This window comes from Liolophura sinensis, chromosome 2 (assembly GCF_032854445.1).
Source record: "Liolophura sinensis isolate JHLJ2023 chromosome 2, CUHK_Ljap_v2, whole genome shotgun sequence".
In the NCBI taxonomy this organism is placed as follows: Eukaryota; Metazoa; Mollusca; class Polyplacophora; order Chitonida; family Chitonidae; genus Liolophura; species Liolophura sinensis.
In genome coordinates, this window is record NC_088296.1 from 23,468,476 (window position 1) to 23,495,409 (window position 26,934).

At 41.3% G+C, this 26,934-nt stretch overlaps 1 protein-coding gene and 1 long non-coding RNA gene across 2 annotated transcripts in view; both read left to right on the top strand.

Annotated features, from left to right (window-relative positions):
• Nucleotides 1-26,934, top strand: part of LOC135463214 (dynein axonemal heavy chain 6-like) — a 437,090-nt gene that overhangs the window by 86,342 nt on the left and 323,814 nt on the right. The gene's annotated exons all lie outside the window — the stretch shown is intronic.
• On the top strand, nt 1,387-6,108 carry LOC135462691 (uncharacterized). Its single transcript, XR_010443474.1, has 4 exons — nt 1,387-1,512; nt 2,708-2,752; nt 4,316-4,425; nt 6,064-6,108. It is a non-coding gene; the product is annotated as an uncharacterized LOC135462691 (long non-coding RNA).

Genomic DNA, 26,934 nt, shown 5'->3' on the forward strand with positions numbered 1-26,934 from the left:
CAGCGATTCAAAAATGGACATTTCCTATGCTATACCATTACAGGGTCAATGTTTTTCGTTCACACCGGCTGTTACTAAGGAGATCACATGGTCTCTACCTTACTGGTCATCTAATAGAATCACGCATATTCGATATTAGCTGCACGGAATTATTGTAATTCCAGATAGAAATGCACGGTTAGTATTTCGGATTTCGCAGGACAACGAATCGATAGCTTGGCGAAGCGAAACTAATCGCTTTCGACGAATTCATTTATTTATTTATTTGACTGGTGTTTTTGACCGTAGTCAAGAATATTTCACTTCTACGACGCACGGTGACCAGCATTATGGTGGGAGGAAGCAGGGTCGATTAATAAAAGTTTTATATCCACTTTTGCTTTTCAGTGGCTAAAATCTATATGTTTGTTCTGACAATAACACCTTGTATCTTCTAATCACAGGGATCGATGCAGAGCAAAAGTGCCGTCACACGAACGAGACGTACAGTTTGTTCAAGGGACACAACTCAATACCAATTTAAGCAGAAGACGAATAAATGTTGACACTAGTACATCGCCCACTTTCAGCATGTCGATCGCTTTCATGGCGTTAGGGTTGTTTGGCTTCCAGCAGTGTGTCTCGGGCCTCGGTAAGTCAACGGTAATGTATCAAGAGGTACCTTTTATCTTTAATCTGTCCCTGCTCCTCTCTTTTGAAGCGTAATTTTATTTTTGGTGCACCGATGTTTTTGTTACACATTGCAAAGCACAATTACTTATCGACGCCACGCGTGTGACAGTTTGCGCAGTCTAACATTCGATAGGTACAATTTGGTTTGCATATCTATACGTCACACGTAGGAAAGTTACTCAGCAATTTGCGTTTGTTTACCCCTGAAGTCCGCATTTTCAATCGGCAGTTATCTTTTAAGTGAAAACTTATAAGTTTGTGTGGCGTTTAACATCAAATAAATAAAGAAATAAACAAAGGACATAAATTTTGTAACAAAGTGATACACGTATACAAGCGGTATCTGCCTTTGGGCTGGAGGGAATTTCCATTTAGTCTAGTTGTAGAAGCGTGGACTGTGAACCCAGACATCGCTGGTTCAAACCCGCACATGATAAGGCCGCCCCTTCCCCCCCCCCCTTCCCCTCCCCTCCCCCCCCTTCCCCTCCCCTTCCCCTCCCCAATGAACAGGGTTGGTGGGGTGGTTTATATAGCACGCTGTGATCCATAGGTGGACGCTGTGTGTGTTCGACTCTGCTTTTCTGGGTAGTCAGAGGACTAGTCTACACTGGACTTCAACCCCAGAGATCCCTGGTTCAAATCCCCAGCTGGTAAGCCCCGTCACAATTTAATCACCATGCATGTATTCCAGGTACCTCCACATTCCAGCTCAACGCGGAGCACAAGTTAAAGTCATACCTGTCCAACAGTGGCCTTGACCCCACAATTCGTCCGGTCAACAACAGCAATGAGAATGTCACTGTTTACATCGATGTCTCTCTCAACTACGTCGTTGATATGGTGAGAAACTATCACGCCCTTGAACACCTCGTTGAATTTAGTTCTTTCTGTTTCGATATCAAGGTAGGAGGTTTGTAAGATACCAACCTGAGGTCGATGGTTCACGCGATTAGCGTTAATCGTCAATCCAAGAGAAAAATGAAGAAGTGTGTTTGCATTGCGGGCTTGAATCCATGCCTGTGTCTAAATTAAAGTTTCCGCTCTGATTTATTTGCTTGGTGTTTAACTATGTCCTCAAGAACTTTTCACTTATATGCCTTATATATCACTTATATGATCATCGTATTTAGAGATGGAGTAAAACTACCTCCTTTCCCTTCAAGAAAACATAAAAATGATTTTAACTTCTCCTATTAGTGTGTGATGATCTTTAGTTTTTTTTCTTCTAGGCGAAACTGACATTTGAAAACAACCTTTTTTTAGCGGATATTTTAGACCACCTCTTGGTATATCTAATCTTTCTTACAAACCTAATAAATTTATCTCAATGTAAATTGGCCACTTCCATTCAGTTGCATTCGTTAAATCTGCAGTTTGACAATATTTAAAATGTATGTCATAAAAATTATGGTTTGATATATTTGTTAGGTGACCAAATTTGAGAACAAATACTTTCTGTTAGCGTAACATACTCATTTAGTGCATTATTGTGGAAAAACTATACATACCCAGAGGTAATCCCAAATATACCCACCTTACACAAATTATTTATAACTGTTCTTCTAAATCTAAACATGTTAAAGACATCTAGTTTATAAATACTCGCGACAGACCATTTGGATCTATGGAATCCCTACTGAAGGCCACGCGCTTCTACATGAGGAGAGGAACTGACAACTTTAACACCTTTTCGGCTGTAGTTTCCCCCCACTTTTAAAGCTGAACCAAACCAGTAAAAACACTTTACAGCGAAAGCTGTATTTGGACCTCTGGTGACATTGGACAAGGAGGAATCGAGTGTGGCAAAAACCACGTTTACCACGGTGATAAAAAAAAACAAGGGCACATTTTTCACGTGTGATAAAATAGATTAGATTTCACATCTACCTGTAAATATTTTTCTGCTTATCTATCAGTTTTGTACCAATGAGATTCTGCTTTTGTTTCGCCCTGTAATACACATTACCATGTGTTTAGTTTGTATGTTAGATAATTTAATGCTTATGCGGTCTTTGGTACTTGTATCGTTCAACAGGACGAAAAGCAGCAAGTTTTACGGACTGAAATTTCAGTGAGGCTGGTAAGTGATTGTTATCTCCCTTTGCACTTATTTTTAGCCTAGAGGTGGATTGACTGAAAGACGTAATGAGTAAATGAGGTTAAATGATGCGCCATCGCCAGTATTTCTGTCCTGATGAGAGTTTGATTGAGCCTGAATACCTCTTATTAAACTGATAACTGACCAGAAAAGTGGAATTTTTAGCTAAGACTAAGTTTTGAGATTTTCCTTGACAAATAAAAACAATACAAAAACAAATGTAAAATTAGAAAGGTGGGGTACAAGTGTCCAACATACACTTAAGTTAAATGACAGTAAATTTGTAAAGCTTAAGAGAATCAAACTTACGCGTGACTATTTGCCACCTATCGCAATGTCGTCACCAGTTATTCGTGACTATTTGCCACCTATCACAATGTCGTCACCGGTTACGCGTGACTATTTGCCACCTATCACAATGTCGTCACCGGTTACGCGTGACTATTTGCCACCTATCACTATGTCGTCACCAAATACGCGTGACTATTTGCCGTTTCTCGAAATGTCCTCACCGGCTACGTGTGACTATCATAGTGTCGTCACCGGTTACGCGTGACTATTTGCCATCTATTACAATGTCGTCACCGGCTACGCCTGTCTATTTGCCACCTATCACGATGTCGTCACCGGGTACGCGTGACTAATTGCCGTCTATCACAATGTTGTCTCTGCTCTAAATTCCTCTCTATACCATTTTTTTTATATAACTGACGTCATATACTACTGTTAACACGCCAGGCATGGCCTTGGAGGCATCACATATATGACCTTGCCTCCGTCAGATATATGACCTTGCTATTATAGCCGTACGTCTTAATAATCTTTGAGGGGCTTCCGTGGCTCAGTCGGTTAGCGCGCTAGCGCAGCGTAATGACCCAGGAGTCTCTCACCAATGCGGTCGCTGTGAGTCCAGCTCACGCTGTCTTCCTCTCCGGCCGCACGTAGAAAGGTTTGTCAGCAACCTGCGGATGGTCGTGGGTTTTCCCTTGGCTCTTCCCGGTTTCCATCAACCATAATGCTGGCCGCCGTCGTATAAGTGAAATATTCTTGAGTACGGAGTAAAACACCAATCAAATAAATAAAACAATAAATAAAATTATAGCAAAGTTCACGCTATTATATGACCTTTCCAGCACCCCATAAATAATTGACAACACGCCATAAATGACCGCGAAAGAACCGAAAATATGACATTAAAAGCATTCAGCACGCCATATATGACCTTGGATGCACAGCACACATGACCTTCAATGCTCCAAATGTGACCTTGTCTACACGCCCTATTTGACCTGGAAGCACCGCACGTATGACCTTAAAAGCACTGAATCAGATCCGTTGAGAACGGATTTAATCGCTCTCATTTCCACTGTAAGCTTCTTTTAAACAATTGTATTACTCAATGTTCAACCAGTCTAGACATCGTAACAACTATCTGAATACCATTCGTCAACAACACTGGCCGTTCCATGTGAAAGTCATGATGATCTCAGATAACTCTTTGCTTTTGTTGTCGTTGTTTTTACAAATAAGACTTATGCCTTTCAGAAATGGAAAGATTATCACGTAACATGGGACCCGTCAGAGTTCGGAAATCTCAGTGTTATTCATGTCAGTCCTGGACGAATATGGATGCCCGATATCGCCATTTATAACAAGTATGTATGCTTTTTTTAATAACAAACGATGACCTATATTGATCATTTGGTTAAAATCATCATCACCATTTCACCAATGCTGATATAGTCAAAAACGAAAATAGTGTCACCGTGGGATGGGGGTGGAGTGGGAGGAGGGGGGGGTGTTTTGTTTTGTTTTTTGTCAATATTTATTGTTTGCGATAGTTTTTCGATTAGAGTTTTACGCGGTGTGTAAGCTTATACGACGGCGGCCAGCACTTTGGTGAGAGGAAACCGGGTAGAACCCGCAGGAAACTAGCGAATATTAGCAAGTTGCTGGCAGACCTATGCACGACTGGAGAGGAAGCCAGCATGAGCGACAGCACTGTCATTGTACTGTACCAGCACGCTAACTATCTGGCCACGGAGGCCCCCCAAATGGTTTTTAAGTTTTACATCATTTTTGTCTAACAATCAAGTTTGCAGCCCCTGTGGTCACAAGAGTTTTGTACAGTGTAGCATGTCATTACCACACATCACTCCAGAGCATATCAGTCTAATAAGAAAGTGGAGAAAAAAAACGTCACACATAAAAACTACTGAGCTGATATCATTCGTGCACTTGAGGACCTTCATCCAGACATCGATGAAATAACACATTATGGGGCAAATCAGGGAGTTCGAGTTTAAACTCTTGTATTAAAGTAAAAAAAAATCCTACTGTATCATGTGACCTGTCAAAAAAATGTTAGGCAACTATTGCGAGATAACATTTACCATAACATGGCCGTCTGAAAAAAAGCTTCTCAAAATGTAATTTAAAATGGACAAACTATGGAAAAAATTGAGAAGCTGAACGTTTGTGAACTTAAGAAGTTTCCATAGGTAACACGGTTAGCCAACTGATTGACAAATTAATGCCTAACATACTTCTCACTTGTATGACACAAGACTGTTTATATCTTCAACGACAAAAGAGTTAGAACTCGAAACTCTCCTATTGTCAACAGTAAAGTATTCTTGTGTTTAAAGGTCTAAAGATTTGATATGGATTTTAGTATTGTTTGTCACAACTTGTTGTAGGCCATGGACTTTACATACGACCTTCCAAAAACTCTAGCAGACTGTTTTTTATTACATTTGCTGTATCATGGACGTCTAAAAAAGTTTAATAAAAGATTTAAAGTATACAAACGATAGACAGACCGACCCCGATAACTCAGTTGGTGGAGTGTCCGCTTCTATGGCGATAGATCCAGGGCCAATCCTCGGCCGGGTAACACCTAAGACCTTAAAAGTGCAGCGTTAAAGGAATAAGTGCAACGACTGGTTGATCCATATCAGTACAATGGCTCGGGCGGGGCCGCTTACTTGCCTTCGGTAAGTCGTCTCTGTGAAGCAGCACTAGATAAAAGAGTGGTGGAAATCCGTCCTGCAACAAGGAGGCACATTACATGCACTTTAAGGATTCCTTTGTTGTCATATGACTGAAAAGTTGTTAAGTACGATGTTAAACTCCAAGCACTCGCTCGCACTCAAAATTGAGGAGCGGGATGTTTGTGTACTTGAGAATCTTCTGAAGGAAGGAACATTGGTGTCTCCAAAACATGAGGTTATTGTTTCAATTTAACGACAAAACTGCCATACTGATTTCTTCTGCCTCTTTTCTTCTTCTAGTATCGGACTGGAGGGCGGACGCGATCCAATGGACTATCTGATGGCAATTTACTCTGATGGCACTGTGAACTGGAATTTCCCCAGAACCGTGGAAACTTCTTGTAAACTGGATGTCTACCAATTTCCCTTTGACAGACAACATTGCACCTTTGTCTTTGGGTCCTGGGCATTTGATGGCCGTTTGGTGGACGTTCGAAACAGCTCTGCTCAAGGCGACACGAAGAAATACGTGGACAACGGAGAATGGTTTCTGGTCGAGATCGTAGCGGAACGCCACGAGCTTTACTACGAGTGCTGCGCAAATCCGTATCCGGATGTGACCTTTACGCTCGTGTTGGAGCGCCAGGCTATGTATTACGTCTTCAATATCATCTTCCCGTATCTACTCATCACGTTGTTACATCTGACGTCATTCTTACTTCCGGCGGAATCCGGAGAGAAGATATCTCTGAACGTGACCATTCTGTTAGGTCAGACCGTCTTCCTTCTGCTCGTGGCAGAAATCATGCCACCTCAGTCCGAAGTCATTCCCGCTATAGGTAAGATTGCTACTATGCAATGAGTGCATTTGACAGATTTACGGATAGCGTTGTGCATTTGTGAAATATTGATGACCATTTCCGGAAAAATGATGACCGGAAAGCTATCTGCTTTACATCTGAATAGTACAAATATACAGCATGCGTAATGCATGCTTTTTAGCATGAACTCGCCCTTGCAGCATGAACTCGCCCTATCGCACGAAGACACAGTATATGTACACACATCTAATGACTCCTCGTTGTCATATGACTGAAAAAATTTTAAGCCAAAGTACATATATACACATCAACCAATCATCCACGATTTGTGTCTCGTTAGGCTCCGTTCATAAGGTTGAGTTTTTTTATTATCCTGAAGATTCTCTTCGAATGCTGCAATTGGCTTGGAACTCAGCATTCTTTCTATTCAACTTGTATCATATGCAAGGGTATAATTAGGACGTACAGTATAGAGAGAGAAACCAGAGCAGCGACGACAATGTGACAGACGTACAGCAGAGAGAGAAAAACAAGAGCAGCGACGACAGTGTGGCAGACATACAGCATAGAGAGAAAAACCAGAGCAGCGACGACAGAGTGATAGACGTACAGCATAGAGAGAAAACCAGAGCAGCGACGACAGAGTGATAGACGTAGGCCTACAGCAGAGAGACAAAAACCAGAGCAGAGACGACAGTGTGATAACGTACAGCATAGAGAGAAAAACCAGAGCAACGACGACAGTGTGTTAGACGTACAGCATAGTGAGAGAAACCAGAGCAGCGACGACAGTGTGACAGAAGTACAGCACAGAGATAAAAACCAGAGCAGAGACGACAGTGTGATAGGCGTGCAGCATAGAGAGTAATACCAGAGCAGCGAGGACAGTGTGACAGACGTACAGCATAGAGAGTAAAACCAGAGCAGCAATAATAGCGCGATAGACGTACAGCATAGAGAGTAAGATCAGAGCAGAGACGACAGTGTGATAGACGTACAGCATAGAGAGAAAACACATAGCAGCTCCGACAGTATGATTGATGTACAGAGAAAAACCAGAGCAGAGACGATAGTGTGATAGGCGCGCAGCATAGAGAGTAAGACCAGAGCAGGGACGACAGTGTGACAGACGTACAGCATAGAGAGTAAAACCAGAGCAGCAATAATAGCGCGATAGACGTACAGCATAGAAAGTAAGGCCAGAGCAGCGACGACAGTGTGATAGACGCACACCATAAAGAAAAAACCAGAGCCGCGACGACAGTGTGATAGCTGGCAAATGATCACGCGTAGCCGGTGAAATACGGCCTCTTTTCAGTTTGCTTTAGTTAGGGTTTTATTGTAAGTGTTCATGGAAATACATAAATAGTAACACATTACACGCCCCCTAGAACCATGCCTTAAGCCGAATTAGGTTAAAAAATGAAGTGATATTAATTGTAATTCATTGGACATCACTGGTTGTTTAAGCAATTCGCCGTGTAAATAATTTTCAATGGAAAGATCACAACGTAACAGAATTCAGATATTGCTTTTGCGGAATCTAATACTGTGGGCATGTTTTTCGAATAATAGTCGTTATAATCGTAGATTATCTAACACATGATGATTGTACTGCACCCGTCCTCACACCCATTCTGCTCAGCTGATAAGCGCGCTAGCGCAGCGTAATGACCCAGGACCCTTTCACCAATTCGGTGGCTGTGAGTTCAAGTCCAGCTCCAGCTCATGCCGGCTTTCTCTCCGTCCGTAACTGGGAAGGTCTGCCGGTAACCTGCGGATGGTCGTGAGTTTCCCCCGGGCTCTGCTCGGTTTCCTCTCACCATAATGCTGACCACTGTCGTATAAGTGAAATATTCTTGAGTGACGAGGTAAAACACCAATCAAATATATAAATAAATCACACCCATCCTCACACCCACCATCACACCCATTCTCCCACCCACTGCCAAGACGCTCTTCAACACTGTAACAATCATATAATACTCTTAAGTACGGCGTAAAACACCAATCAGATAAATAAATAAATAGACAAATAACAAACATACATGACGCACAACCTCATTTCTTTGGAAGCACGCATATCTTTTAAAATTGCAAGAATTAAGAAATCTTAGCGCGTTCGTGGATGATTATCACAGATTTGATCCATGTTTTTTTTTTTCTTTTTTTTTAGGACAATATTTTGGAGTGTGTATTATCCAAGTCTCCTTGTCCTTGGTGGCAAATGTTTTTATACTCCATCTTAACTTCCGGGGCTCTCGGGGATTTCCGGTGCCTCCGTGGATGCGTTCGGTCATTCTCAGAAAACTTGTTTTATTCTCTGCTATGGGAGTGTTGTACGTCAGATGTCGACGAGTCAACAACGGAAACGCGATGAGCAGAGACTGACTGTAGAAAGGAAGGCCTTGAGAACTTCTGACAAGGTGGGTTAATTTTGTGGTATTAGCTCTTAATAGAAGGGTCGAAAATAGAAATATAAAATGTTTACAACAATGAAAGTTAAATCAAAGCAGCGACAACAATATGGCAGATCAAAAATGATCACAGGTAACCAGTGAAATTCGCTTGTAGTCAATGTAACTCAGTGGCGGTTTTATTTTAACGGTTCATGTAAATAATGAAGTAATAACAACGTATGCACTCCCCACACCCCCCAGCCCCACACCCACCGGCACCGTGGCTCGTATAATGCCCATAGTCAATACTGAGGTTCAAGGTGTGTCTAAGGATTTGCACCGTTCTCAGTATCTATTCCCATCAAATCACAAATATTTTTGCAGGGCTACTTTATGGCATTACCGTCCGCAAGACAACCGACCACGACATCCCATCAATCAAGTCATAGAATATATGTACTGACATGGTCTCGCCTGGAGCATATTTTGGCGTCATCACTGAAAACTGTTTACTTTTATCATTTGTATGAATCAGCGCCAATTTCTTACTTTATATACTTTCTTAGTTCTTAGATGGCTATTGGTAGAGCGTCCGCTTCTGGACCGGTAGATCCAGGATCAATCCTTGATCGAGTCACACCTAAGACTTTAAAAGAGGAAGTTGTAACTTCCTCGCTTGGCGTTCAGCATGAAGGGGATAGTGCAACGACTGGTTGACCCGTATCAGTACAATGGCTCGGGCGGGGCCGCTTACTTGCCTTTGGTAAGTCGTCTCAGTGAAGCAGCATTAAATAAAAGAGCGGTGGAAATCCGTCCTGCAACAAGGAGGCACTTTACACGTACATGCTCTCTAAGGATTCCTTCGTCGTCATATGACTGAAAAATTGTTGAGTACGACGTTAAACCCCAAGCACTCACTCACTCACTCACTCTTAGATGGCTAGTGTTGAACATTGTTTTGCAAATAGGGTTCTCCAGCCCTCCACAAAGGGAAGCAAAATCTTGTAACTCATGAAACAGCAGTGCCCTGTTCGAATAACAATGTCACCTATGACTATTCATGATTACTGGTGTTGGTATTGAAATCAGTGGTAATGTTATTTAAGGAGGTAGAAGGCACTGTTGTTTTGTGAGTTACGAGATTTACCTCCCTTTGTACATTTTGATTGACGGCTGGGATAGGAATACCTATTCGAAGCCTGAGTTTTTGCGATACCATTTCCGTGTAAGGATATATACCACCTGACCGCACGTGACAACAAGGGCAACTTTTTCATGAGTTTACTGGTTTCTCGTAAGAGATCTCTGTTATATAGCGTAGTTGGTAGAATGCTGGATTTCGCATCAGGAGGTACAGGGTCAAATCCCGGTGTGACCCACCACAGCTTAAATCCTTCAACGATCTAACCTGAGTCTTTCCGGAGGTGTTTTCACATACCTGTTGGGGGTCAGACTCTCGGACTACCTCCACGGTCATTGTGCTCGGGGAGTGTAATTTGCCATTGTTTAAGCATTTTAATGAACAATAAAAGTAAAACCCAACTGAGGTCAACTGACAGGAGGCCGCATTTCACCGGGCACATGTGACCATTTGCCAGATATCACACTGCCGTTGGTGCTCTGTTTTTTTTTTTTTGTTTTGTTTTGTTTTTTTTTTTTGGTTTTGTTTTGTTTTTTCTATGGTGTACGACTTAATTATATTGTATTCCTGCATAACCAAGATTCTTCTGGTGGAGTAAGCACCTCCAAGGCCTGCTCCGTTGGCACTAATATTGTATGTATGACATTTTGTTAACAACATTAATCTTTACTCTTTATTTATTAATTTATTTGAATACTTTTTCTCATATGATGGCGGTTAGTTTTAGTTACGAGAGGAGGAAATGAGAATGCCCGGAGTAAGCCATCAACCTTTGACAAATTACTGAAGAACTTGCCTACAAACAGATATGAACATCATGTTGGTGGAACACACGAGGTCTTCAACGAATGTTGGATACCACAACTAGCGTCGTCCACCGATTGTTATCACCCAGGCACCACGAGGGTCTCTTTGGCGGCTTAATGGTTAGAGGGTCCGTATCGAAGTCGTGGAAAACGAGTCTGGTCATACTAAAGAACAAAAAAATAGCACTTGTTGCTTAAGCTCAGCACTGAGTGGCTAGAGCAAGGAAGCAGAATTGGCTGGCACGGTGTCAGTATAATGTGACTGGGTGGGGTGTCGTGTCTGGTGTCTGTGGCTTGATACTTCAGTGGCGACAGCACCTTGGCTGCATGGACTAGCCCTGCCACAAGAAGACACAATATATGGACACACGCCTAATGACTCATCGTCGCAATATGATTGAAAAGATGTTAAACGTAAAACCCCCAGCATACACACATAGCATAAGATAACATGATCAGTTAGAGGAAGTGACTGTACAAATTCACTGTGTGTTCTAGTGGTTCAAAGGCACGCGCGCGTTTTGCCCACGACCGGCTTCCAATCGCCTGTTAAATATGCTGATGATAACAGTATATACACGTAAATCTTAAAGGGACGCAGAATCCACTCTGATTGGCTGAGAGGGGAGATAGGCTTTCTTGGGTTAAATGTTGTAGCCTTGGTCATGCTTGAATAAATGTACCCTACCTAAAACTCATCTAAGGCAAGGCATGGCCTATGCTTGACTATCTTTTACACCAGCCAATCAGAATCCATCCTGTATCCAAGTAAGTAGATGGTGATTCAGGATCGACTGAAGACCACCCCTCCTGTACATTAACAGCACTCCTTGATGTCCATGTAGTGCTTACACCCACGTCTGAAAAACGTGGCTTTTTAAGTTTAAATGCTTCTTTGTGCCAGATATTTTAATGGGTCTTCCTGTTGCGAAACGTTACACTGAGACTTTTATTATCTCCTTGTACATATGGTGTCTGCGCAAATGTCATACGCAAGGAAGTCACGACCATCTTACATCTAGGTTATATTTCCCAATCTTTCTAACCAGCGAGGCGTGTCTGCATGTATCTAGTGGACAGTACCAATAAAGGCACTCCATTTGGAGACTCATATGCGAAATTTTTACATAGCACATCCGTAATATGAAAAGATATTTGGTGTTCATTGAACCAGCAAGATTTTATGTCAGAAAATGGATAGGGCTTTTGTTGTGCTAAACCTTGCATCCGGTTCAGTGTGACCTAACTTAATGGTAGCTGTTATTCAATCTTGATAGGAACCGGTACTGTAAACGCTGGGTTTTTCACCGCCAGGAGCAGGGCTCATTTTTCACAAAGCGGCGTGCAACATTTTTACGGTACATTTATCTCGCGATATTCTGTACAACACGATCACTGTACCATTGTCTCATATGTATTATAATCGTACATACACGACATCCTTGTGAAACTGGTGGGTCCTGATCTCTAGGAGGACGGGCGTCTTTCTTGTTCTTTTTGATGTTACTTGAGACTGGTCTTCTCGTTCTTTATCGCCGGATTGTAATTTTAAATGCCTTTGCGTCACAGCATGTAACAACACGTCACTGTCACAGAAGAGATTGCAATGTTTCGACTAATTCTATAATCTATACATTCACGTGCGTTATTCTAATGTCTAATATAAAGTTGATAAATCTCCTCGAAAACCATGCGTTGGTGATAAGAGAGACAAACATCTAAACCAATAAAAGCACCAAGCCTTTAGGTCACTTTTATTTTAAATAAAGTGTTATGCCACTTACAATTTCAACTGGGTGGTTATATTTCAACTCAGTAAATATATATATAAATTATATAACTTTAAGATTTGTATGTCTTTGTTTGTGAAAGTGTTAAGCCAGAAGTTTTCACCACGTAAACACTTAACTTTCCACAACTTTTATCAACACTTGTCGAGGACATACATCTGACGTATACCCATAAAACAGATAGGTATATATATATATCATACTCGCCCACCGTTTTCCCAATGTTCCTATGGATATAAAAGATTACAGCATAGAGAACAAAGCCGGAGCATCGACCGCAGCGTCATACATGCAAATGGTCACATGTAACCGGTGAAATACGCCCTCTTGTCATGTTACCTGAGTTGGGATTTTACTCTAACTCTTCACATAAATGCCTAAATACTTCCCATGGAGGAACAATTTAGACTTACTTAGATGATTTCTTTTGATATTTATCTTTTATTATCTAATTTCTCCTTCCAATCGTCAGGTGGATTTAATGAATGTGCGAGTGTCACCTTTATCGACCCATGAGATTTTTCGGGCCGAAGGGACATCATCTGGCGCATCCAGAAGCAATGGCTGTTCGAGATCCGCCATGTATCGCCATGATAACTACGTGTTAAACACGGATGGGAAGTCCCTGATGGAGGATTTTGGCGTGCTTCACAAGAAGATCGTGGACAACAAGGATGACAAGAAAGCTGTCATTCAGGACTGGATACTCATCTCTTTAATTTTGGACAGATTCTTTCTCCTGGTTTTTGGTTTCCTGGAAATGGGAACACTGGGGTACCTGGCTTCTCATTATTTGCTTTCCCACCATGGAAGTCGTCATTAAAAATTTCGTCACGTAGACAGTCCAGCGGTTTACTTTGCGGTGATCTATTCTGAAGCGCTGTGTGTTCCACCTAGGAAGTTATCATTTAAAAATTTATTACGTGGACAGGAACGGTAACTCAGTTGATTAAAAACTGAGGTTTTATTCGTTATCATATGGACAGGGACGGTAATTTCTTTGATTAAACAATCAGTTGACAGTACTTGACTGTGAAACGTGGTATACTCCCCATACCACGTCACCATTACATCGTTCGTCTCGTGGACACCGGAGATAACTCGAGTGATTTAAAGCATAGACCATCGACTGTGAAAAGTGGTATACTCCCCATACGACGTCACCATTACATCGTTCGTCTCGTAAACACCGAAGATAACTCGGGTGATTTAAAGCTGAGACCATCGATTGTGAAAAGTGGTATACTCCCCCATACGACGTCACCATTACATCGTTCGTCTCGTGGACACCGGAGATAACTAGAGTGATTTAAAGCTGAGACAATCGACTGTGAAAAGTGGTATACTCCCCATACGACGTCACCATTACATCGTTCGTCTCGTGGACACCGGAGATAACTCAAGTGATTTAAAGCATAGACCATCAACTGTGAAACGTGGTATACTCCCCCATACAACGTCACCATTACATCGTTCGTCTCGTGGACTCCGGAGATAACTCGGGTGATTTAAAGCTGAGACCATCGAGCGTGAAACGTTGTATTTTCTTCCTTGCAAGTGATCTTTATAAATCTTACCACGTGGCCAACTCAGGTGATTTATACGTATATGATGCCATCGAGATGATGTGTGCTTTACGCAGAACGTAATCGTGTACGTAGATGATGCTACCGAGATGATGTGTGCTTCACGCAGAACGTAATCATGTACGTGAATGATGCCATCGAGATGATGTGTGCTTTACGCAGAACGTAATCGTGTACGTAGATGATGCTATCGAGATGATGTGTGCTTTACGCAGAACGTAATCGTGTACGTAGATGATGCTATCGAGATGATGTGTGCTTCACGCAGAACGTAATCGTGTACGTAGATGATGCCATCAAGATGATGTGTGCTTCACGCAGAACGTAGTCGTGGCGCTTACTCAGTTTGTTTGTAATAAGATCATCGCCTGTGAACGTTGTATGCTTCACTGGTCATTTTATACGACCTTAACTGCATTGAGAAGGGCGCTTTTCACATTTTTAGCCAAGGAGTATTTTTAATCAGAAAGGTTGGTGATTCCACGGGTGGAATAGGTACGCCTTCATATAACACTCGGTTATCGGTGAGGAGCGTATTACAGTACCCTGACAATCCACGTGTTCAACTTAGTGGAACTGCGGAGAGGTAAATGTAACATAAGATGGCATTGGATGATAGATATAAACGTGATATCGCTAACCAAACCACTGAAAGAAACCTACCTAATGAAGACGACAGTGTATACATGTAGAATGCAGTGTTTCGTACATCAACTATCCTGGCAGCAATCAGGTGCCTTAGTGTTGAGTCTAATTAAATTTAACGAAACATGCCCAACTTTGCATCATTGATAAAAAAAAACCTGATAGCACTCTTTAAGCCACCGAAAGAGACCAATAAGTACCTAATGTGGACCACAGTCTATAGCATGCGGAGTATTATATCATGTACAGTCCTAGCAGTTACCAGCTGGCGTATAGTTGAGTCTAATTAAGATTTAACCAAACACCCTCAAATTTGCAATAGCTGTGAGAGTCTGCAGTGAGTCAATGTTTTATTTACACCTGGCTGATGTTTACAAATATGATGTCAGACATCCGACCTACCGACCGACCGACAGACAAACAGACAGACAGACAACTGCTTCTTGAACTATGTTGACAATAAACTGTCGACGATTTGTTGAAGACCACTTGTCTTCCACGAATATGGTGTAAACATCTCATGTACATCTGTGGTGTGTACATGTATATCTGTATGTTACATGTGTACATGTATATCTGTATGTTACATGTGTACATGTATATCTGTATGTTACATGTGTACATGTGTATCTGTATGTCAGATGTGTACATGTATATCTGTATGTCACATGTGTACATGTATATCTGTATTTCACATGTGTACATGTATATCTGTATGTCACATGTGTACATGTATATCTGTATGGCACATGTGTACATGTATATCTGCATGTTACATGTGTACATGTATATCTGTATGTCACATGTGTACATGTATATCTGTATGTCACATGTGTACATGTATATCTGTATGTCACATGTGCACATGTATATCTGTATTTCACATGTGTACATGTATATCTGTATGGCACATGTGTACATGTATATCTGTATTTCACATGTGTACATGTATATCTGAATGTCACATGTGTACATGTATATCTGAATGTCACATGTGCACATGTATATCTGTATGTCACATGTGTACATGTATATCTGTATTTCACATGTGCACATGTATATCTGTATGTCACATGTGTACATGTATATCTGTATGGCACATGTGTACATGTATATCTGAATGTCACATGTGCACATGTATATCTGTATGTCACATGTGCACATGTATATCTGTATGTCACATGTGTACATGTATATCTGTATGTCACATGTGTACATGTATATCTGTATGTTACATGTGTACATGTATATCTGTATGTTACATGTGTACATGTATATCTGTATGTTACATGTGTACATGTATATCTGTATGTCACATGTGTACATGTATATCTGTATGTCACATGTGTACATGTATATCTGTATGTCACATGTGTACATGTATATCTGTATTTCACATGTGTACATGTATATCTGTATGGCACATGTGTACATGTATATCTGAATGTCACATGTGCACATGTATATCTGTATGTCACATGTGTACATGTATATCTGTATTTCACATGTGTACATGTATATCTGTATGTCACATGTGTACATGTATATCTGTATGGCACATGTGTACATGTATATCTGAATGTCACATGTGCACATGTATATCTGTATGTCACATGTGTACATGTATATCTGTATGTCACATGTGCACATGTATATCTGTATGTCACATGTGTACATGTATATCTGTATGTCACATGTGTACATGTATATCTGTATGTCACATGTGGGGAAGTTCGTTAGTAACTTGTCAATGGTCAGTGATTTATCCCGGGCACTCCTATTTTCTTCACCTATTATGCAGACAGCATTCATGTGGGTTATAAAGCTGAAAACGCCATTCTTGAGTATGGTGTTCTACAACGATCAAATAAATAACAACGATTAAATAAATAATAAAGTTACCTGTGGACGATTAATACTTACCGTTTTCACTCAGGAAATGTCAAGGAGGCTAAAAACAAAAACTTCTGCACCATAAGTAGTCACACGAAACTTGATCTGAGTTACTCATGACTCAGGATCTGAGGTGACTTAACCTAGTCCGAAGTTTGCACGAGTATCTTCGAAGTGAAAGACCTCCTAAGTCCATTCTAACAAGTCGTCTTCCCATACTGCATATCATGCACTCTCGTGTTAGTGTTAAAATGAGACCATACTGCCTTTTGATGTTCATAACTGAAGGCAAATATTCTTACCTGGACTCCATTGATTTGTTTGGAGAAGAAAGTAAATACCAAGCTTTTCATACTTGCGCCTGTTTATATTATTATTTGCCTGGCAGGTGTTTGCTTGTCTGGTGAACAGTGGTGAATATCTGCCTCTTCGATTGTCCCTAGCTGCATCCCCTATTGGCACTAGATGCATCCCCTATTGGCACTAGATGCATCCGCTGAGCAACAGCTGCCCCGGACGAGAACTAGCCGTATTTCCGATGTGCACCACCTGCATCAACCACGGGCATAGCTGCATTTCTGACAGGCACTAACTGTATCACCTGCAGGCCCTAAACTGTATCGCTGAAAGGCACTAGCTGCATCTTCGATGGGCGCTAGCTGTAATCTTCGATGGGCACTAAATGCATCACCGACAGACATTACTTGCAAGACGTCTCCAACAACATCAAATTGTATCGCCGACAGGCGTCACCAACAGGCACTAACTATATCCCCTGACGGCATTGCTAAGTTGCCGATGGGCACTTATTGTATCCCCAGATGGGCACTAGTAGTATCCTCAACGGGTACTACCTGCACCTTCAATAAGCCCTTTTACATTACTTTATCCTTTTTAGTCTACAAGTGCCTCGTGTCCAGTACATTTATCCAATATATTTATTTATCTACTTATTTGTTTGTTAACTTTGTGACTTTTATAAGCATGGAAACATCTGTTTACCTTTAATCACATGTGACTAAGTACTAAGGCGAGCTAAATTCGTAACCATGACTTCATTAGCCGAGCCCCTTGTGTTTGAATGAGAATTGTTAAATACCACTGCATGTAGGTGTACCACTGGCCCAACTGGCCCAACTGGCCCAGCCGGGTTGGGTCATACCAAAGGCCTTAATAATGGTACTTGTTGCCACCTCTATGGCGTTCAAGTATAAATACAACTGGAAAATGTGTACGGAGCCACCCAGTAATATATTTATATACAACCGGAGTGGATACATGCTACACAGAGCATGTGAGGTCGCACTGAAGTGAAGCCGAGAGCTGTTCGGTGAAAACTACAAAGAGCATATGTGATCGCATTGAAGTGAAGCTGGGAGCTTTTCGGTGAAAACTACAAAGAGCGTATACGATCGCACTGAAGTGAGGCCGAGAGCTGTTCACAGCTGTTTACATCGGTCTCTTCGATCCCTCCAACCCGGGCTCTTCGATCCTTCCAACCCGGGTTCTTCGATCCCTCCACCCCGGGCTCTTCGATCCCTCCACCCAGAGCCTAACGACAATCAGGCTGCTTAAAATTACTTTCATTGCTTTTTTTCCTGCAGTGCGAAAGACATCTAATATAACATCTAATCGATGTGCTGCGACGTTTTTTTCTTCCTAAGTGTATCAAACTTTGTTCAACAACAAATCGGAAGATTCAGTCACATGAAGTCATTTGCAAGCAGAAAAATGGAATTATTGACTTATATGCATGTGAATTTTATGTGTGTGAAAAGTCTGGCTGTCGCTGTTTCCACTGTGATTCTAAATCGATATGTTTGTTATAAGCATGTAGTGAAGGTCGGTGGTTTACACTGGGCTCTTCGATCCCTCCACCAGATCGACGTCAGATAAGTTAAAAACATCGTGAATATGGTTTTAAATACCCACCACAACCAATGGAATTTAGGGATTTAAGGCAACTATATAGGCTGAAACATTAGCATTTTGAAACAGTCAGATTTGTATGGATTGTAGAGGAAGAGGACACGCAATAAATAATTAAACAAAGACGAAGTATTAAATGATGTCTAAAGTGTCTTTTAACTTGAAAATACGCCTGGTTTGAAAATACCTGTGTCCAATTTAGTTTGAATGTTCATCCAGAATAAAAAGAGTAGCTGTAGGAAGATTGGCTTTATACGGGGAATTTCCTTTGTCCGCATGAGTCACTTAGTTAATATGAGCCTCACAATATATCTATCTCTTCCGTGTCTGAGTTAAGAAGTCATTTTTAATTTCCATCTCTTGGCATATTTATACGTCTGCATAAGTTTAGATACAGCCTGGGGATAAAAGATATTTTTAGAGATTGATATCAAATCCAGGGAAAGTGATAAATGCAGATTGTACCTCTATATTAAGGCACGGCATGAATAACGGGGCATTCCATGGGCCTTGAAATAAATAGAGCTTGAGCAAATATACATACATCCAAGAAATGGCGTTTTGAGATTAACAGAGCACTTCATTCTTCATCATTACAGCAGACGGGATAACCTAATTAATCTAATTAATCACGTCTTAATTAAAGTGAGAACATTCGCCAACAATGTATTCACATGATACCTAGTTGTAGCCTGACCTTTCCACATACGGTTGGAGAGGAGGCCGGCATGAGCTGGGCTTTAATTCACAGCAACCGGGTTGGTAAGACGCTCCTGTGTCATGCCGTGTTGGCGTGCTAACCACCTCGACCACGATGGGCCCTACCTTTTTTCAAAGAACGTTCTCAAATAAGGGCCAGTAGAGAGGATTTCAGGCAGCTTGTAAGAGAAATAGGATGTGTCCACGACCATACTATCCTGTCCTATGCATCACGTGTTCCTCACCAATGTTCAGTAAGATATAAAAACCGGAAAGGTGTGTGGCACCTGCTCAGTTTTCTGCTTGTGTGGCAATTTTCATGTACACTGTAATAGCTGCAAGCGTTTCAAGATGTGTTTATTGTTAAATACATGTGTTTAATTCATAAATACATTGATTTATTTTATAAATACAAGAAGATTTTTTATGGATAGTTACATTTAGTGTATAAATCCAATCATTTATGTAGTAAACTGGATGCGTTTACGGTGTGAAACGGAATGATTTAAAGTTTTCTGTACAAATACCACAGTCCCTGGCTGTACGGTACAGTGCACTCACGAACCTTGCAATACTGCACAACAGTCGCATGTCACCACATAACTCAGTGCAGCTGATGCGCAGTTTCACAAGATTAAGCAACGCTTTGCAGGGCTGTTCAATACATGATCCTGGCGGGCCATCACCTGGCCAGGGTTCCACGGCCGACAAGATAGACAGACGGCCCAGCTTTTGAAAGTTTGTTTATGTGGTACAAATTAACATAATATTTTTAAATGCAGTTTACAGACTAAAATAGCATAAATATTGCGTTTAGGTAACATATTGTGTAAACACAAAGGCTCTGGTGATTTTTCGTTATGTAAAAACTTAAAACTGCACACAGACAACAATTAGATATATAACCCAGACACGAATACGGATGAACAGACGCACTAAATTACTTTACCGTAATTTGCTGGGCCTAATGGCAGCGGGCATATAAAAATGGACAAATGTGAGACATAGCACATCACATCTGTACCTATGCATCAACCAAAAATCAAATCTGCAAAACAATTGGAGTTGTAGCCCGGATACGAATTTCACGTCGATGTATACTACAGATATCAGAAAAATAGACACCCATGATAGACAATTGGAGTCGTAGGCTGGACACGAAGTTCATACCAAACTATATAAAACATGTCAGGAAAATGACAATCTGTATACCACGGAAATGGACAAATGTGAGTCGCAAAACATCATCACATCAGTATCTATGTATCCGCCAGAAATTAAAGATAGGACACAACTGGAGATATAGCCAGGACACGAAGTCATATCTATTTATGTAGCATAGGTAGGGATGATAGCAAGCTGGCTACCATGGTAACGGTGAAAATCCGACACACCCGTACCTCTGTATCTAAGTGTTCACCGAGAATAAAAATTGAATATGGAAAAACAAGTGGAGCTATAGCCTGGACACAAAGTTTATGCATAACTATATAGCACAGATGTCACTGAAACAACAGTTTGGTTCCTATGACCACCGCAGAAATGGACAAATTGAGTCATTACACATTGTGTATCTATGCAATCACCGTAAATTAAAACTGTGCATGGAAAACAACTAGAGGTACGGACGCGAATACGAAGGGACGGACGGATTGACGGAGAGACCATAGTACGTTCAGCCTACTGACGAGGAACGTTTAAAAGGTAGTAGTAGATTACACATGTCTAGCCACACTTGGTGACGTCTGCATATATGCTTGTTTTGTTAACCCTTACCTACATAGCCTCTTTAGAATTCAGATATATACTGAAAAAGGATCCGCCTATAGTTTGACTGATGTTTGGTAGCAAAATCTGCCTGTCTCAGAAATGGATTTCTGAGGGACGTTATAGAAAATAGGCTTTATAAAGTTGAAAGTTCTTTTTTTTTACTGTTTACGTCAATACATAGCTGATTGATATGCTCAGATGCCCTTGGGGTAAGCATCGCGTAAACAACATGTATTCAGGATCACTGCCTTCCTCGAAAAGACCTTCACCTTCCACTGAAGAAGTACACACGCGACATACTGTGTTAAATGGAGCGGAAATCGGGGCTTTGAAAATTCCGTGGGGATTCCCCCTAAAATTATCATTTGAATACATTATTACTTCAGGCTAATATTCAGTGTGTCAATGAGGTACCTTGGCTGTCTCAGTTGTAAATATTTGAAAGCACTGGAGCTTGACGACGCCCACTCGTACATTTCTGTAATCGCACTCTCTAGCCTTCAGGACTTTCCGGAGTACGCTAGAGTCGTCTTTCACTAAAGCAGTAAACAATTTATAGGCATAGAAATATGGTTGAGAGGATGTTTCCGAGTATTTTTCCTAACATGCTTTTTACTTGAGGTAAAGATCTCGTACATTTCCAGGTGAAGGGTGTTTGGAAAATTTGTCATTGACAGTGAGACCTTGACATATGCTGTCATAGATTGCGTGGACCATTTTGCCAGCCGCCGTTTAATGAAATTTGACTTCTTCCGTGACCTTAAGAATGCCTTTTTCTTTGAAGTTGCCAGAACTATAGAGGCATTCGCCAGGATATGCTGAGGTTAGACTTGAGATACCGCAATTAGCAAGGTAGTAATTTTCACAGCATTAACAGAACCAAGAGCCCATTGCACAGTAGCTCATACATAGTTAACAAGGTTATAAGGTTTCTGACCGTATATATCGTCTTAACTTTAAACTAATGGACTTCAGCTTTACTGGGGGCATTCACAGATTCCTTTCCTACGACACATCACTATGGCGCGCTGCCTCACCACGACTGCTGTTTTCTACGCCATGATTCTGTCACTATGGACACCAGGTGAGTACAAAATTAGGCATTAACTTGGCTAAGTCGGAATATTATAGAAAACTTGGACCTTGAAGTCTGATTTGGATCTTGTACTTAAACATATGAACAAAATACACGAGAAATTCATGAATTGTGATAAATTGCTTGACCCTGTTCCAGTGAAGTCTAATAAATTGCTACTAACATCAATGATTTTGTTTTCTTTTTTTCTCTCTCTCTTTTGCCTGATTCTTCTCTGCTTAAGACACGATGCTAGAAGTCGCGTAAGTTGCTATCTATACAGGTTTTACCTAAAACAGGTAAACTGACGAGAGAGCGTACTTCACCAGTCAAATGTGATCATTTGCCAAGTATCACACTGTCGTCCCTGCTCTAGTTTTACTCTCTATAGTGTATGTAATAATCTGTCTGTTGCAATTATTGCTTCTGTACGTTGTTTTTCTTTTTAACTGTGGAAGAGAATTCTATTAAACTAATGTCGGCTTAAAAATCGCTGTTTTCATGAACAGATAGACTAAAACACGGTCTGTAATAAAGCCCTAGGTTTCATGAAGCCTACACAGAGTTAAGTTGTTCCTAGTTTTCATGAAGCCTACACAGTGTTAAATTGTCCCTAGTTTTCATGAAGCCTACTCAGTGTCAAGTCGCCCCTAGGTTTCACGAAGCCTACTCAGTGTTAAGTTGCCCCTAGGTTTCACGAAGCCTACTCAGTGTTAAGTTGTCTTTAGTTTTCATGAAGCCTACTCAGTGTTAAGTTGTCCCTAGGTTTCATGAAGCCTGCTCAGTATTAAGTTGCCCCTAGGTTTCATGAAGCCTACTCAGTGTTAAGTTGTTCCTAATTTCCATGAAGCCTACTCCGTGTTAAGTTGTCACTAGGTTCCAAGAAGCCTACTCCATGTTAAGTTGTCCCTAGATTTCATGAAGCCTACTCAGTATTAAGTTGTCCCTAGTTTCCATTGAGCCTACTCCGTGTTAAGTTGCCACTAGGTTTCATGAAGCCTACTCAGTGTTAAGCTGTCACCAGGTTTCATGAATCGTACTCAGTGTTAAGTTGTCCCTAGGTTTCATGAAGCCTACTCAGTGTTAAGTTGTCCCTAGGTTTCATGAAGCCTACTCAGTGTTAGGTTGTCCCTAGGTTTCATGAAGCCTACTCAGTGTTAAGTTGTCCCTAGGTTTCATGAAGCCTACTCCGTGTTAAGTTGCCACTAGGTTTCATGAAGCCCACTCAGTGTTAAGCTGTGACTAGGTTTCATGAATCGTACTTAGTGTTAAGTTGTCCCTAGGTTTCATGAAGCCTACTCCGTGTTAAGTTGTCCTTACCCATCTGCACTTCATATGTCTACAACTTATATTATCATGATAGTTAGGGTCATACACTTAGATGAGTGAGCTTCCTTATACAGGAATTAAATGCCATTTAAATTTCCTGAGGGCACACCAACCAAGGGTTGTTTCACTGGCTAGACTAGCTTTTGCTGTTCTGTATTAACTGGTCTTACGCTTTGTGTTTTCAAGTCGATTTTATTTTACCCCGCCTACGTCACTCCGGGTCCTGGCTAAAAATATATGCGTCCAAAGCAGACCATATTAAAGTACATATGAGACATTGAGGACTATATATCACGCACATACAGCCCCCCGAAATATACACGTGTAACTACTATGAGCGGGTAACTTTACAGTAGACGATTGAGCGATTTCCAATATATCCCGTTGCCGTATCTTTTAAAATCATGTTGGAATAACCACCGCAAGTTCGCATGTGTGTACAAGTAGCCTCATCTTCGGATTTATTACCTTGTAGCGATCTACATGATATACCATCGTTACCAGTCAAGTCACAACATTCCTTAACAACGATGTTAGAGTACGCGTTGAAACGTTCTGTGCAAACTAATAAATCAGAGGTTGTTATCGATATGCAAATCTTGTGATTTTTACATTCTATCCTCACACCCTAAAGAAGTTAAGAAACCGTAGTGAACTGTAGAGTCCAAAACAGCAGGCCAACATATATACTGTGTACCTCTGTAGTCGAGGGCGTTAGCACCCCAGCGTGGCGCAATGACCCAGAAGCCTCTCACTAATGTGAGTTCAAGTCCACCTCATGCTGGCTTTCTCCCGTATTGTCGTGGGTTTTCCCCCGGGCTCTGCCTGGTTTCCTCCGACCATAATGCTGGCTGCCGTCGTATAAGTGAAATATTCTTGAGTACGGCGTAAAACACCAATAAAACAAGTGAATAAATAACATATATACTGGCAGGCTATTTAATAAACACCCATGAACGTAACTGACGTTGTACTTAATTGCCAAATTCCCGTGCACGGCGTTAAACACCAATAATACATAAATATAAAGATAATTGAAGATAAGTGAATAAAAATAAATATGTTCTTCGTAAAAAAAGTTTATTTGATTAACCTCCCTATATGTCAATATCATTATCTAAAGAGTATTGCCATTTGCGGAGTTTATTGACTGTAATTTGCTAAATGTGCACCATTTAGTAAACTCGGCATCCCAAAAAACAGTCGGTATAGCGTGCTCCAGGCAATTACAACAGAAAAGGAAAGAGGTAAACCGGCAAGGCTGATATAAACCGAGAATACAGAATGTTAAAGTCTATTGGAGAACAACACAGAATATTTCGCAAAAACGTTTGGTTTTCGAACGCACAGCATTTTGAGTAACTGTAGACTTTTGAATGCTTTTTGCAATCAATCAATTCATCTAGATGAAACTAGAAGATCATCTAGCTTGTAGAGCGTCCGCTTCGGGACCGGTAGATCCAGGATCAATCCTTGATCGAGTCACACCTAAGACTTTAAAAGAGGAAGTTGTAACTTCCTCGCTTGGCGTTCAGCATGAAGGGGATAGTGCAACGACTGGTTGACCCGTATCAGTATAATGGCTCGGGCGGTGCGGCTTACTTGCCTTCGGTAAGTCGTCTCAGTGAAGCAGCACTAAATAAAAGAGCGGTGGAAATCCGTCCTGCAACAAGGGGGCATATAATATGCACCCTAAGGATTCCTTCGTCGTCATATGACTGAAAAATTGTTGAGTACGACGTTAAACCCCAAGCACTCACTCACTCACTCATCTAGCTAGGATACTGAAACCAAAGGCAATAACTGTCTTACAGTGTTTTCATTGCTTGGCAAGAGTCATTTTTTTCATGAAATCTCCGTTTTAGCGCTCAAAAAATCAATCAGTTTAATTTCAACTGAAAAGTCTCTTGTCTAGAATGTATTCTGTTAATACAACATAATAGTCTGTCATATTCAACATAAGATACTTGAAGTCTAATAAGGTGATTAGTTTCATTGGTGGAGGAAACCAGGCAGCCGGGTACAAACCACTGGATTTCGACAAATTACTGACGAACTTTCCCACGTGAAACGCACAGATATGCAAACGGCCACGATCGTCGCCCGACTGCTCACGGGGCCGCCATGAACAGAGTGAGTGCTTGGGGTTTAACGTCGTACTTAACAATTTTTCAGTCATATGATGACGAAGGAATCCTTAGAGTGCATGTAATGTGCCTCCTTGTCGCAGGACGGATTTCCACTGCTCTTTTATCTAGTACTGCTTCACTGAGACGCCTTACCGGAGGCAAGTAAGCCGCAACGCCCGAGCCATTATACTGATACAGGCCAACCAGTAGTTGCACTATCCCCTTCATGCCGAACGCCAAGAGCTGAAGTTGCAACTCCCTCTTTTTAAGGTCTTAGATGTGACTCGACCCAGTACTGACCCTGGATCTACCGTTCCCGAACTGGACGCTCTGCCAACTGTGCTATCGGGGCCGATCCCCATCAACAGAGAGCGTGAGTGACAGGAAGTTGGGGGGGGGGGGGGGCTCAGATCGCGATTTTATATATCGAACTGAAGGTTTCCTAGCAATTGGGGAGAACCCAGAAGCTCTATTTGTTAACTTTACAGTGACTATGTTCCTAAGGCAATATGCAGTAGTGATAAATATGTACAACATTCACGCTATATGATTATAGCATGTCTGGGCGGAGAGGCAAGAAACGGAATAACTTTGTGTGAATTTACATAAACTGCGCCTCGTAAACAACCACAGACACTGTTAACAACTCACCGACATATTTTCAGGCGTTTAAACCTTCAGGAACGCTGTGTCAGCTCAAATCCCCCAAACACAAGCAGATTTTGTATCAACAAATTATTATAATACAGTTTGTATCAATATGAATATATACGTTAAGGTTGGTTGGTTTGCCTGCTCGTCTCAGGTATAACCATAAACGTTTAACTTCTTTCCGGTCGTGTACTTGGGTATAAACTTAAGACGGTCATGTTCGGTAACTGCACTGAAAATCATTTATTTGCGTGTTCAAAAAAAGAACTACCAGTAACATAAACAGGATTCGGTTTGAAATCACAATGTCAGAAACTGTGGTTCTTGTGATGGGGGTTCGACCTAAATATAGACTGAACTGAACAGAGTTGTCTTCCGTTTATCGTTGCCCTATGAAAACTGGTGGTTAGGTGGGTGGGTTCTCACATACGATCGCTAGATGGGTGGTCGCTAGAGACATGCTTAGTATGATACATTATTTTTGAGGTAGGTTAGGTGCAGCTACAGG